Raw genomic sequence first — 14,752 nt, forward strand, 5'->3', positions numbered from 1 at the left:
ATCTTTAGGTGGGGGGCTGGGACTTGTGATACCCCTGTAGTGACCTTTATTGGTCAATCGACCATGTCTAAGCAGTCATATCTGTTCCTTGTGGGAACCCCCCCCCAATAATCAGGATTTGGGTTACCTCTACTATGGTACCAGGGGCGAGAATCCCAGCCTCTGTTCCAGTAATTATTATTATTCCTATTTCTGCTTCTATTAGTGTACCCCACCTGTGTCCAAGGCCAGTCTTGGACTTCATCCCAACCAGTTGTATTCTCATAATTGGGAATATTTAACGGTGGATAAAAGAAGGAGAGACGCTGTACATCCACCCCCCCCCTTTTTTCTAGCGCTGGCCAAGAAGCGATATAGTCAACCATGGCAGGATCGTCACAATTGACTATAACACAGTCACCCTGTAGGCTTTTTTTCGTGTCCCCAATCCAAAACACTCTTCTGACTGAATTTATTCTGCTAAGATGTGATGGCTGAATAGGTCTGTTTTGGCTTAGCCATTGCAGAACTTTGTTCCTTAATGACCACGGGGGCTCCTCCGAGCCCTCTGGCAGTTCTGACACCCCTGTTAGGACAACAGTGTACGGGGTAGCTTCGGGTGGGAGATGAAACGGCCGCCTGAACCTAGTGCCCGTCCTCTGTTTTCCCTGAGATTGGAAGGACTGAGTTTTTTGTGATTTATGTGTCGTATCCTTAAAATTGGCTAACTGTGTGTTTAGAGCCACTAGGGCTGGGGTGGGTTGTGCATTATCGCTGGGAATATTGGGTTGGCCATTCCCCTCTGCATTTAGGGGTTTAGGGGTATTTTGTGAGTTTTGCTTGATACTTTTAGTCTGGGTGTTTCCTTCTTTATCTTGTACACGGGGTTTTGGACACACAACTGGTAAGGTAAGTGGTTGAGCCGGTTTAGCCGGTTTAACTGGCTGTTTGGTTTTCCCCTCCCCCGTGTCTAGAGTACTTAATGACTTCTGAGTAAATGCGGGAGTATTCAATTTAGCAAGTTGTTTTTCGATTATCCTAATACTTTTTTCCAAGGGTTTCAGATGGTATTTTAACAATTCCCCCATGCTATTTGTGAGAAAGTCATGTAGTGTCACACATGTGGTGCATGGTTTGTGTGTACCGCCTGCTGCACCTAATGCATCCAGGTTCCCCAGTGGCGCATTGTTCTGTGGGGGCATGTTAGGGATCACACTGATGGTGGGTGGTGGGGTTTGGAGCACTACAATATTTTTACCATTATTGTTCAGGTTGCAAGGGTTCACACAATTAGGTGGCGCTGATGCGATCTCATGTGTAATCAACCCCTTGCTTGGCTTCTTAGGTATGGCACCCTCCCTTTCCCCCGTGGAGTTAGGTTCTAACGCCGTGTCTTGGTTTTGTATGAGTTGTAAGTCCGGTGTTTTTTCCAGATCCTCCACAGAATCAGATCCTAATGACAGTTGTGTTGCTGACAGGTCCACAGTATTTGGAACTGTGTGAACTAGTGCACTTGCTTGATTCAACAGGGGAGTGATCGGACCCTTATGAATTGGAGTTTGTGCTAAAGCCAAAGGGCCCATTGACGATCTTTTTCTGGCCATCTCCAATTCGTGAGACACCCGCCGATCTATCAATTGGATAGTATTATCAATGGCTGCATTGGCCTTATTTAGAAATAAGTCAAGTGGGCCAGTTATGTCAGTGATTTTATCTGTCTTTTTGCTTCTGGTAGCTCTGGTCATGATCGGACGTTGTGAGACTCAAACGTATTGAATGCTAGGTCACGAGCAGACCAGTCTCACTGTTGAATATTGACTAGGATGTAAAACCCCACAAAGTTTTATCAACACAGATCTACAGATGGGTAGGGAGAAAATACAAACACAAATACCGTGGCCCAGTCCAGTCTCTCACAGTCTGGAACGGGCTGAAACGGGCCCGCCCTTGGCCCGGGCTTCGCCTCGCGCTTCTCCTCGCGCGCGTCCCGCGTTGCGTGTGATGCGGTTTGCTTTGAGGGAAGGTTTAAGGGGCGTTACCGCCGGGGGAAGAGGCACCAGGTGAAAGAAGCAAAGGCTTCTGGTCCTCGCAGTCCCCCGGTGCAGGCAGCCAATGGGAGTGGGGTCAAGCGCACGCTGGGAGCTGTTAGGCACTCCGTCGACCACGGAGGAGCTCCCACCAGCAGCGCGACCTCCGAGGAGTCTGAAAGCAGTTGGGCGCGAGTTTGCTGAAAGTCGCCCTTCGTACAAACAGCAGCAAGGAATCCGTGAGTGGCACAATTTTTTAACAGTACAGATTTAGTTGCAATACAATGCAATGCAATAGAAGAACATGATAGACTCATCAATAAATGAGTTCAACACAAATAAAAATCCTAAAGGCAAACAGAAACCTTTTGTGAAAGAATACAAACTGGCAGCCAATACAGGTACAACTCACGTGGTTTATTCACGGTCAGTAAACAGAATAAAAGTTCATACTGACACAACCTCAGCCACAGGTCACAGTCTGGCTGCGACGTCTCAGAACTCCCCTCTCCACCGGCGCTCGCCCTAGAACCCTCGCAGTGGTAACATTCTAAGTGATGTCACCAAGGAGTGTACCAGGGCGTGAGGAGGGCAGGGGGGTGACAGCAGGTGGGAGATAACACACATCCCCCTTCCCTACACAACAACAATATAACAGTAAAACAATATGTCAATGTCAGACAACATTCTGCATGCTAGGTCACGTATTGTTCCAGATGTCTGGGCAGTCTAACCACCCTTTGGCTACTCCTGTTGGCAGGATGGGTTAATTCATCACGCTTCCTAGGGGGCTGTTCACCTTGCACTAGGGGCTTTTCTCTCCTCGCTTCCCCCTCTACAGAAACTTCTTTCGGGGGGTGATAACTCACTACTCTTGTCAAATTCCAAATGTTCCCCTCCTGGGTCTTCACTGCGTTCCTGAATACTTTTACAACCTTGGTGGGTCTGCTGAACACCGACCAACTCGCCCTCCCTGTAGGTGCTCTGATTTTTATGTCATCACCCACCCTGAAGCCCACTTCCCGGGTGGAGTGCAGCCTATCGAATCTTTCCTTCCTCTCTAGCATGGCTTTCTCCTGTCTGTCAAGTGCTGTAGCCTCTCTAGAGTGATCAGTCCAACCTTTATGCCAACCCATCCACCCTGGTGAAAGTTTGGTGTTAGGTCTTCTCGCTTTGAGTAGTTCAAACGGAGTTACTCCCGTCGTCTGGTGTTGAGTTAGGCGATAGGCTTCCAGGCGTTTCATGATTTCTCCTTTCCAGTTCAAGCCATTAGCCTTGGCTAGTTGGATGCTATTCTTCAGGGTCTTATTGAACCGTTCTACCATTCCGTTGGTTTCAAGGTGGTAAAGCGCATATCGCTTGTGTACGATCCCATAATTCTCGAGGAACTCCTTCATCTCCTTTGAGCATAGCTGTACTCCATTGTCTGTCAGTAGACTGCTAGGTGAGCCTTCTCTGAGGAATAGCTCCCGTAAGAACTCGACAACAGCTTTTGTGGTGATTTCTGGTATGATCTTCACCTCTGGCCATCTTGAATACAAATCCACCAGGACTATGATGTATGGCGTGCTTGTTTCTCCAGTCAGCGGGCCTATTATATCTAGTGCCACTTCGTCCCCCGGTCCCGAGGGAGGTGGCCTGCAGACCATTGGTGGAGTGTGTTGTTCCAAAACCTTGTCGCTAACCGTGCACGGAATATGGTCCCTCACTTTCCTTTCGATATCTTGGTCCATACACGGCCACCAGTAGTCCTCTCACATTCTCTGCTTTTGTAGTGTAGTTCATATTTTCCCTATAGGCCCTGCGCATTGGAATAACATAAACAGCAGTGTAGACGTAGGACTGAGGTCTTCTAGGTCTCTACTGACTATGTTAGACTTAATTTAGGTTTGCGCCAGCTAGCTCAGAGGTCACTGGAAACTTTCTTGACTGAATAGGAAGTGATCAGCTTCCCTGGCTCAGACAAGAAGGGATTCAGCTTCCGACAACCGCATAAACATGACAACTTTGCTCCCTCAGAATAAGAGTCAATCTCTAGAGTCGTGTGAAACAAGAGACAGTTATTTCACTCAGTCAGATGTGCATACTTAGTTTCACCAGGGTGCAGAGAATAGAGAGTCGGGCGTTTTCAATAAAAGGTATTATTTATTGAGCAGTCTTCCTTCTCATGCAAGAGAAATGAATTGCCACAATTGCAATACTTAATGTAAAGTAAAGTACGTACAGTAAAAGGAGTATTATGAAATAATACTGTAAAAGTATTGATATGGTTTCTTAGCCATAAGACACTTAAAAATGGATAAAATATATATATACATATATACAAAGGCTAACGTCCTCAACTGGTGCTTCTAAACTACGCCTACCCCGGTGTACCTGACCTAAGCCTAATACGTGGGAAGGAGTAAGTAAGTAGCAGTTTAAGTTAAGTAGGTTTGTTGCCAAGGATCGGTTCAAGAATTCTCTCTAAGGGTTTAGTCAGCACTGTACCTTGGAATAGAATGTAGGAGGTCTAGTATCTCTCTCTCAGGACTCGATATCCCAGTCACCTGCAAGGGTAGGCTGGAAACGCCGGAGCTGGATTTTCTCGGCAGGAGAAAAGACAGCGTCTTTCTCAGCGCGTCAAAGAGGAGGGGCAGCGTCCGTGGGCTCTCCGCATCTGCTGGGCTCTCGGCAAGTAGATTAGCTGCTCTACTTCGAAACCACCACCGTGTGTTTGCTTAAGGCAACGTTGGTATATTTATACCTGAAAGGTGCCGAGTTTGACGTAAGGTTTCGACATAAGACGTCAATAAAGATGTCACTAAGAACTGGCCGTTTTTACAGTGCTCGCAGGAGTTCTAATACAAATCAAAACAAAGCAAGCAGGGATTTCCCAGGTTGCTGGAGGTTTGGTGTGTTGAAAGAACTCGTTGTGCTTTCTAGGAATCTAAGGAAGTAGCTTTTGCCATGCCTTGGGCTGCAAGGGCGATTTACTGAAATATGGATCTGATTCTTATGTCACTATAGGGATATATTGATTATAGCCGTACAGGGGCATAAAGTCACAATATTGAATCGGGATCCTAGATAAAACACATCACTTTGTTTTAGTGATGCCCAAATGTCCATCGTGGGCCAAATCCACCAGTTGTCCTCTCACCGCTCTGGGCGGGATCAACCTTGTTCCCCTGAACAGACAACCGTCATTCTCAGATATTTCTTCTCTGACCATCCAGTATGGGCGTATCGATTCGCTTTGCTTGTCTTCATGTCTCCACCCTTCTCTTACTCTTTCACTCACTCTTTTCAATAGGTCGTCTGCCTCCAAGGCCTCCTTCCACGCTTCTTCACTTATTGCCCCTTGGGTGATCACACATACATTTTCTGTTTGGAAGTCTTCTTTTTCTTCACTGTTGATGTCTTCGGGCTCGTCTTCTGCCTTATCTTTTACCAGTCGCGAAAGGCAGTCAGCAGCAAGATTTTTCGTTCCGGGTACGTATTCAACACAGAATGTGTATTCTTGTAAGTTTACCACCCGACGTCTGATTCTGCTCGATATCGCGTCAAGTCCCTTCTTGCTAAACACTTCAACTAGGGGCTTGTGGTCGGTACACAGGGTGAACTTGGTACCCCAGATGAAGTCTCTGAACTTGCTCATGGCCCAGTGTGCCGCTAATGCTTCCTTCTCGATCACTGAGTAGTTGGTTTCCGACTTCTGTAGTGACCTGGATGCAAAGGCTATGGTTTCTTCTCCCTTCATCCCTATTTGAGAAAGGACCGCCCCTAGTCCTTTCGAGCTCGCATCAGTGGTTATCACGGTCTTCCTGTTGGGAACGAATGCTTTCAGGCTGGGTGCTTCTGCCAGTGCTTTCTTTACCTCCTCAAACTCCTTCTGACATTCTTTGTCCCAGTTGAACACTACATCTTTCTTGAGCAGGCGTCGAATGGTAAAGGTTCTGCCAGCGAAGTTTCTTACAAATTTACTGCAGAATTCTAGCATTCCCAAGAATGACTTTATCTCCTCTTTGCTCTTTGGCGGCATCAAATTCGCTATGGTGTTCTGTAGCTCAGCTTTAGGGCGGATACCATCCAGCGTCACCTTGTGTCCCAGGAAGTCTAGCTCATTGCACCTAATCCTGCACTTTTCCTTTTTTACAGTGAGGCCTTGGTCCTTAAATCTTGCCAATTCTTGCCTCAACCTTCCATCATGTTGTTCGTTGTCTCTGCCAAACACGAGTACCTCGTCCTGGTAACATAGAACTCCGGGGATCACAAACGAAGTTAGGTCATGTGAGTCTTCATGGAGCCTAATCTGGAAGTAGGCTGAGGTTAGATCCAACGTTGAGAATACCCTTGCACCTTCCAGCATACTCATCATCTGTGTGATGTTGGGCAGGGGAAATTTATCCACGACCACCTCCTTATTCAATGCCCTGAGGTCGATACATAGGCGGACAGATCCATCTTTTTTTCTTGCTGCGACGATCGGCGCAAGCCATTCCGTTGCTTCCACTGGGTCTATGACCCCCAGGCTGCACAGCTTCTCCAGTTCACCTTTGACCGCTTCTTGGATAGCCAGTGGTAGGTTCCTCACCTTGGCTACAACAGGCACCACATTCTACTTCAGCTTTATCCTGTGTGAATAGTTCTTCAGGCACCCTAACTCATCGTTTAACACCTCCTTGTATTCCGTCTCAATGTCGTCCCTGGCTCCCTGTACTTCTTGCATCAAGATCTGTGGGATTTTGTTGGGGTCAAGGTATGTGCCTAACTCTTTCTGTGTTTTCCACCCCAGGATGTTGTCTCCCTTGGAGGATACATACACCTTCTCTGTTGTGAGTCTACCTTTGTACTCTATTGTGCTCCAGAAAAAACCCTTCATACTAAAGGGTTGACCACTGTATCCCTGGTCTAACGTCCATTCTGCTCAACCTGATCTTACCCTTGGCCACTCTTTCAAACTCTTTTGCATTGATGATCATGATTTTCGAGCACGAGTCAAACATGGCCTCAATGTTGGTCCCCTCAATCTCAATGTTGTCTTTGGGACTGTTTACTTGACCATTCCCTACTTGAAGGACGACCTCATCACACACTGTGTTCACATTTTCCCTAGTCTGCTTCTTGACCCCTTGACCGCTCCTGCAAAATTGTCAGAAATGTCCCTTCCTGCCACACTTGTTACATGTGAACCTGAGTGCGGGGCAATCTTTGTCGTTCACCATATGGCCTTGTTTGCCACACCTATAACAATTCCCTTTAAAGAACCAGGCTACTTTGCCTTCCTTCAGCTCTTTGTGACCCACTTTCTGTCCTTTGACTTCCAATACCTTGTCTTCTTCTGTCACCACTTTGCTCACCTTAACCTTCCCCTCGCTATCTTTGCCCTCACAGTCTTGCTTTATCTCACTCACACACGGCATCATGTGTTCCACCTGCTTGGCTACAATAAGTACTTCTCTTAGTGCAGGGTCATCCTTTAGCCACAACTCCTCCTGTACCCGTTCCGTTCTACACGCTAACACAAAACGTCCCTGATCCTCTCTTCACAAGAGCCCCCAAATTTGCATGTCGCAGCAAGTTTACGTGAGTCAGACACATTGTCTTCCATGGATTCTCCTTCCTTCTGTCATCTCTTCCCAAAATGGTACCTTTTCATGATGGTGCTAGTCTTAGGGAGGTAGTGTAGGTCCAGTTTTTTAATGCTTATCTCAAACTCGTTCAGCCCTCTAGCCTCTTGAGTACCAAGTTCTGGGAGGTGTTCTAATACTTCTTCCCCTTCTGCCCCCAAATATGCTAACAAAGCCACTTTCCTCTCCAACCCCAGATTCGGCCTGCAAACAACAGCATAGTTCATAAATATTTTCTTCCACTTCTTCCATTGTATTGCAGGTTCCCCTGGGTTTACTAAAAACATTGGGGGGTGGCGTTACATTCTGCATATTCCTCCACAGAGACACCTAACAAGCAAGATAATGCTACTTCTAAAATAGGGGTTGCGCTAACCACATCCAACAAAACCCCTTTCTCAATTGTACAACTGCATTCTCTTCGTTGAAATGAGTTTCAAAAACACGTTGCTTAAACATCCACAAGGTGGCACAGTTGTTCAAAAATTGTTCATCCCTCTGAGAGACAGATTCCCCACGCCTGCGCAGATGTTCTTGTTAGTTTCACCGGAAATGTCTTGACTGAGGGGGGAGAGGCCCCTCCAGCTTCGACCAAGATACAGTGTGAGCTTAATGTAGATCTATGCGCTACGCGATTGCATGCGGAGCCCAGATAAGGTGAGATAGCGATATGTTTCCCAAGATTGGCTAGCGCAGGGTTTGTCCAGTTGACGGGGAAATCTTCTGATACGCTATGCGGATTTCACTCCTGAACCAGTCCAGTCACGTCACACTGGGCAGCCTCCGCCTCCCGCGTCGCACTCCTGCTTCACCGATCTCACGCTTCCGAAATATACTGTGAGACAGCACACTCCTCTTGCTCCACTCGCAGTATTTTCCTTCCGCTGCACTTTCAGTTCGCCAGGTGTTCCTCGTTAGAGTGAGCGTTGCTACGCAGTCTTCCTCACAGATCTGTCAACAACACCACTCTTTAAGCGGGGGGCGGTGATTGCAGTATCCCTCACAGGATCCCCACCCTCCGGACCATCAGTCGCACAGCACTTCTCCTCTTTCATAGACTACACCCGCCGAGGAGCGCCTCCACAGACACCATTTCTACCGCTATTTTTCCTCATTCCATTACTCTCAGATCGGATCTACAGTTCATCTCCCGACTGTGTTTCTTCTTACTCGTTGCGCCGTCCTTTATACTCCTCGCCAGCTTTCCGTGTTGAGGTCGCGTATACTTGCTCCGGGTCCTCGTCACCAGTGTGAAAGAATACAAACCGGCAGCCAATACAGATACAACTCACGTGGTTTATTCACGGTCAGTAAACAGAATAAAAGTTCATACTGACACGACCTCAGCCACAGGTCACAGTCTGGCTGCAACGTCTCAGAACTCCCCTCTCCGCCGGTGCTCGCCCTAGAACCCTCGAAGTGGTGACATTCTAAGTGATGTCACCACGGAGTGTACCAGGGCATGAGGAGGGCAGGGGGGAGACAGCAGGTCAGGGTGGGAGATACCACACCTTTGTTTTAAATATTAGTGAAATTGAAAGTGGAAAGGAAAGAGATTGTCTGTGTCCGCATACATGTGGAACAACTACTTCTAATACCTCCTTTTGGGTGTATAATGTTGATAACCGTTGTGTATCCCATTGTATGTGTTAATGATCATAAGAAACAGCTGAATTCTATTTTATTATTAAGACTTGTAGAAGAGTATTACATCACTTTATCCAGTATGTTTCTCTTTGGGTCAATATTCTGGAGTTATTCAACACAGGGATAATTTGCACAACATCTAGAACTTGAAACCTGAGTTGCCAAATTATGGTTGTGTTCCAACCAATGGAATACTAATTGGAGTTGAGATTCTTGTTCCTTATCATGCACTTATGTTCTGTGATTCTAATTTAAATATTTCTCTCGGTTTTACCAATGTACATGAGTCCGCATGGACATTTGATACAATACATCACTTTGCTTGTATTACAGTCTGATGAATGTTCAAATGTGATTGTTTGTCCCATTAATGGATGTGTTATTGTATCACATTATTGCAATGAGTGCAATTATAAAAATAATTTCATCCCAATCCATTTTTGTGTGAAAGTCTTTTTTCGTGCTGTTAGCATTTTGTTCAGAAGTTGGCAAATATAGGTGGGTCAGCAAGAATTCAGCAAAACTCTGTCTCACATTGTAATAATTCCCATTTTTTTCAATGATCTTCTTAATGATGGATGAACTGGTAGAAAACCTTGTCACAAACACTGGTGTTTCTGATTTCCTTTTGATAGTTTTTTCAAATAGTGTCTCTTGTTTCATGGACATAACTTCAGACGCATGTCATCTAAAAGATTTCTAGGATATTCTCTGGCTTCCTACAATTTCCTGTGTTCTTCAATGGTCGAGTGACATCTGTATTCATCCAAAGCTATCCTCTTGATGCGCATGAACTGAGATCTAGGTAAACTCCTAATTAAAGATGGTGAGTGGAAACTTTGGTACAAAAGACAGTTATTGTAAACTGTACTTTTACGAAAAACACTAGTTTGAATTTTCATGTCTTCAATTTTTATTTGTACTTCCAAAAAAGATATCAAGTGCTTATCGATGGAATGTGTGAATGTGATTCTAGAATTCTTTGAATTAAATTATTTTATCTTATTTTCAAGTTTGTGTCTGGTTCCTCTCCAAATCAAGAACATATCATTGATAAACCGACTATACAATAACATGGCTAGGTAAACAAGTCGGGCGGCACAACAGGGGCAGAAAAAAAAACGCGGCCGCGAAATGAAAGTAAAAAACGCGGCCGCGAAATGAAAGCCTTTGATGCAGCAGTGGGCGGAGCGGATACCTTTTGAAGAGCTGCTGGAGGCACCACGCTGGGGAACAGATGGCTGGCTTTGATGTGCACACGCTTTTATGGTCAATGCGCTTGCGCATTGAGCTTGCTTTTCACGGGCACAGCATCAAATTGCCCATTTGGTTAAGCTCTGGTTAAGCCCCTATATTCTCGCAAGCTCAATGCGCAAGCGCATTGACAGGCGAGACCTAAAAACATTGGTATTTATAATGCTAATAACTCCAACACAATCAAATGCAAGACTGATTGCATTTCCAATGCAATAGGTCTCACATTTGTTAAAGTTAGAGCTGTTGAAGTTGAAAATGACAATGGGCCCCATTAGGATAGCGGGCGGAAAACCACCCCGCCCGCCATGGATGCGGGAAACAACCGCCCGCCATGGAGGCGGTGCAACCGGCAGACAAATTAGGATCGACCGCCACTAGAGACCGACCGCGGCGGTAGCGGTGAAAATGAAACCGCCCGACGTGTGCGGTGATGACAAAACTCCGACCGCGGCGGTCGGAAAAGCAGCTGGAAATACAACACCGCCCACAGGGAAAGCGGAGACACCGCACAGGAAATTACGATATCCCCGAGGGTGGCGCGGGCGGACCGGCAGGCACCGACCGCCGCGGTCGAAGGCAGGATTGCATGGGAGAAATGACGGACAAGCACCAGCAAAGTCACCGCAGCGGACGAACACGAAATCCATCGCGGTCGATGTCAAAGCACCGCAGCGATGCAAAATACTGCATAAACAAAGTAGCCCAGCCACAAATACATACAACACACACACACAGATACAGAAATGGCAAAGAAATACACAATACTACATAACCACACCCACTACACACCTGACAACCACTATCCAATTGGACACACCCACACAGCTGAGTACAAATCCACACCCTCCACTCACCACAATCCTTTGCATCTTCCCAGAACAGAAGGCCACACACCACATCTGAGAGAGGCAAAATCGCACACAACACCCACCACCACCATCAACACCACCATCACACCATCACAATCAAACCCCCAGCACAGAACACACCTCATCACCACACCCTTGCACCCACACACCCCTGCACCCACAAACACCTCAACACCCCCACACCATGACCTCACAAAAATGCCCAAATTCACAGAGAGTGAGTTGACAGTCATGGTCAACGAGATTGTGAGAGTAGAACCACAACTATTTGGGAACCTAGTCCAACAGACACCATTAGCCACCAGGACACAAATGTGGGAAAGGATTGTCCAAAGGGTGAATGCAGTTGGGGCCACCCCAAGATCCAAGAAGGAGATCATGAAGCGGTGGCATGATCTCAAGAGGGTTGTCAAGGAGAAGAGGAGCAAGAACTGGACTGTGGCAAACTTGACTGGCAGTGGCCCTCCCGTCCCACTGAAGACATTCACACCATGGGAGGAGAAGGTGCTTGCTATCCTGCTACCTGAGAGTTACACAGGAGTAGCCGGGGGAGCGGAGGCTGGTAAGTACAGACAACCACATTGACTTTTACCTCCTTGCAATACCCAACCACCAATACACTGTCCATCCCTAAACAAGATGTAGCCAGCCATTCTGCTGAGGAGGCCTGTATGGGGCCGGAATGTCAGTACAACAACTCCCACCATAGCCCCTGTCCCACAGCCCAGCATCATGGAGGCCTGCCCCACCCAGGAGAAAGTGTCAGCCATTGCACAGTTTAACAAACAAACTACAGGTAGGTAGCCATCTGCACTTGGAGGGTGTTTGTGGGGGTGAGGCCTGTACCACTACTCCCAGCATGCCCCCTGTCCCACAGCCCAGCATCATGGAGGCCTGCCCCACCCAGGAGAAAGTGTCAGCCATTGCACTGTTTAACAAACAAACTTACAGGTTGGTAGCCATCTGCACTTGGAGGGTGTTTGTTGGTGCGAGGGAGGGAGGGAGGCCTGTCTCACTACTCCCAGCATGCCCCCTTGTCCCACAGCCCAGCAGCATGGAGGCCTGCCCCACCCAGGAGAAAGTGTCAGCCATTGCACTGTTTAACAAACAAACTTACAGGTTGGTAGCCATCTGCACTTGGAGGGTGTTTGTGGGTGCGAGGGAGGGAGGGAGGCCTGTCTCACTACTCCCAGCATGCCCCCTTGTCCCACAGCCCAGCAGCATGGAGGCCTGCCCCACCCAGGAGAAAGTGTCAGCCATTGCACTGTTTAACAAACAAACTTACAGGTTGGTAGCCATCTGCACTTGGAGGGTGTTTGTGGGTGCGAGGGAGGGAGGGAGGCCTGTCTCACTACTCCCAGCATGCCCCCTTGTCCCACAGCCCAGCAGCATGGAGGCCTGCCCCACCCAGGAGAAAGTGTCAGCCATTGCACTGTTTAACAAACAAACTTACAGGTTGGTAGCCATCTGCACTTGGAGGGTGTTTGTGGGTGTGAGGGAGGGAGGCCTGTCTCACTACTCCCAGCATGCCCCCTTGTCCCACAGCCCAGCAGCATGGAGGCCTGCCCCACCCAGGAGAAAGTGTCAGCCATTGCACTGTTTAACAAACAAACTTACAGGTTGGTAGCCATCTGCACTTGGAGGGTGTTTGTGGGTGCGAGGGAGGGAGGGAGGCCTGTCTCACTACTCCCAGCATGCCCCCTTGTCCCACAGCCCAGCAGCATGGAGGCCTGCCCCACCCAGGAGAAAGTGTCAGCCATTGCACTGTTTAACAAACAAACTTACAGGTTGGTAGCCATCTGCACTTGGAGGGTGTTTGTGGGTGCGAGGGAGGGAGGGAGGCCTGTCTCACTACTCCCAGCATGCCCCCTTGTCCCACAGCCCAGCAGCATGGAGGCCTGCCCCACCCAGGAGAAAGTGTCAGCCATTGCACTGTGTAACAAACAAACTTACAGGTAGGTAGCCATCTGCACTTGGAGGGTGTTTGTGGGGGTGAGGCCTGTACCACTACTCCCAGCATGCCCCCTGTCCCACAGCCCAGCAGCATGGAGGCTACCCCCACCCAGGAGCAAGTGTCAGCCATTATACCCTGCACGCTCACCTTACAGGTATGTAACTACCGTTTATCTTCATGAAGTGTGTGTGTATTAATCTATTTACTATTGTACAAAATGCATAGACAATCAACCTTTAGGACACCATGATCTAACTATCCACTATGTAATGTAACACGATGTTGCCATGATTTGTACAACTGATGACAGCACAATGCACTAGTGTACAGACAGCTGATGATACACAGATGACACAAACACTGACCACTCCCCATCTACTCCACAGGTGATGAAGAACTCACTGCTGGGGACAACACCAACGACCCGCAGAGCCAGTCTCCACCTCCGGCACATGGACTCACAGATGCAGACTCCCAGGACAGTATGGACAATGAGCTCCAGGCCGGCACATCCGGTGTTCCACACACCCAGAGGTCCCAGGCCCCCATCCTCCCCACCACCACCTCTGCTGCAACGACAACGCAGCAGACCCCTGCTGTCACAGCCTCTGCCTCCACCGCAACCACCACCGCAGCCACTGCCACCAACACCACCACGACCACCAGTACCACCTGCAGCACCCTCCCTGTCCCTAGGGATGACCAGCCCACACCAACAACTGTGGAGGGCAGGGAGCCAGTGCGTGGCGCACCAGTGGCGAGGGAAGAGGTTCGTGGCAGCAGAACAGGTGGGAGGGCCAGGGCCAACACCAGACCTCGGGCGGAGTGGACACCATCCCTGGACCACTTCACCAGAGTTGTGGATGCCTATCAAGAGGTCCAGGGACAAAGTGGCCGGTCGGACGAATTTTTCAGGCAGCTCATCCTGCTGATGAGGTCCATCAATAACCACATGGGACAGATGGTGGACCTCATGGGCCAGCAAGTGGCGTTGCAGAGGGACAGGCCTGTGTCCCAACCATCACCGCCATCCCCTCCTGTTGTGCAGCAGGATGACAGTCCACCATCCTCCCCTGCGCCAACAGAGAGGGGCGAGTCCTCTGACGCCGCTGGCCATTCAGCAGGCCCCCCACCGCCAAAAAGATCTAGGGGGCGTCCAAAGAAGAGCCTGGGAGTCTCTGGAAGCCAAGCACCTGCCACACGCCAGTCACGGAGCCAGCCTTGAAGACAACCCTCTCCCCAACTGCATTGACTCTTTTGGACTATCTTTCCCCACATTGCCTTGGCAATGGCACCTGTCTGTTGGACTGGGTCACCACATTCATGTGGTGTCTACTCTTGCATCTCAGCGACCATGACTGTCAACTCACTGCTCATTCCCCACCTTCCTGTAAATATTCACGCACA

This window comes from Lissotriton vulgaris, unplaced genomic scaffold, assembly GCF_964263255.1.
Source record: "Lissotriton vulgaris unplaced genomic scaffold, aLisVul1.2 SCAFFOLD_6992, whole genome shotgun sequence".
Lineage (NCBI taxonomy): Eukaryota > Metazoa > Chordata > Amphibia > Caudata > Salamandridae > Lissotriton > Lissotriton vulgaris.